The following is an 883-nucleotide window of genomic DNA, read 5'->3' as shown; positions in this document are numbered from 1 at the left end:
ACTGACACCCCAATTTCTTTGGCATCCCCAGACCTTGGCAGCCAGTGGTTGTTTTTAACCCTCCACCTTGCAGCCACGGTGCTCGGAGATGTGGCATCTGTCCCCAGGAGCTGCCCACTCCTCCCCTGTGTCCCCCTGGTCCTGGGGCACAGGGCACGGGCAGGGTGGGCTGCAGGGGAAGGGTTGCCCGTGGGGTTGGGCTGGTCTCTGACTCCTTCATCCTGCTGCCTTCCAGTTCTTCATCCTGGTGACCCTCGTCTTCCTCACGCAGCTTGTTGGGGCTGTTCTCTTCCTGGTGCACTGGAAACAGGTACCGTCCCCGCGCCCTGACACCCTGCCCAGCCCCTCTCCTCCCTCCATCGTGCCGTGGGTCGTGGCCCTCAGTCCCCCAGGGGACTGGGACTGGTGCAGGGACCTCCTTTCTCAGCACCATCTTCATCACGAGCACCCTGACACAAGCCTGAAACTGGGCGGGTGGGTCCCATGGGTGGGTCCCCATGTCCCCTTGAAGAGAGCTGGCACCTGGACAGTGTGGCACTGGGCAGGGGTGGGTTAGGGTGGGTGTGCAGCCCCCATGGCCCCGTTCCTGGCACCGCTCCCCCCAGTGCTCACAGATGCACTGATCCTGCAGATCCAGCCAGAGCTCTTCCTCTCGGAGCTGCGGAGGAAGTACCGAGGGGATGAGGGTGCAGAGGTCTTCTCCAGCGCCTGGAACACCCTCATGGTCACGGTGAGCAGCAGGGAGCTTCCTGGTGGAAAGTGGTGGGGGGGGGCGTGCAGAGCACCCACAGGACCTGCTGAGGGTGACACCGAACGCAGGCGAGGGGCTGGTGGATCCCAGACAGACCCTGAGCACCACGCTGGGCTGTTTCCCCTCCCTCTG

The sequence above is a fragment of the Antrostomus carolinensis genome, unplaced genomic scaffold (assembly GCF_000700745.2).
Source record: "Antrostomus carolinensis isolate BGI_N321 unplaced genomic scaffold, ASM70074v2 scaffold27456, whole genome shotgun sequence".
In the NCBI taxonomy this organism is placed as follows: Eukaryota; Metazoa; Chordata; class Aves; order Caprimulgiformes; family Caprimulgidae; genus Antrostomus; species Antrostomus carolinensis.
The sequence above is the reverse complement of the archived record's forward strand: the minus strand, read 5'-3'. Positions refer to the sequence as shown.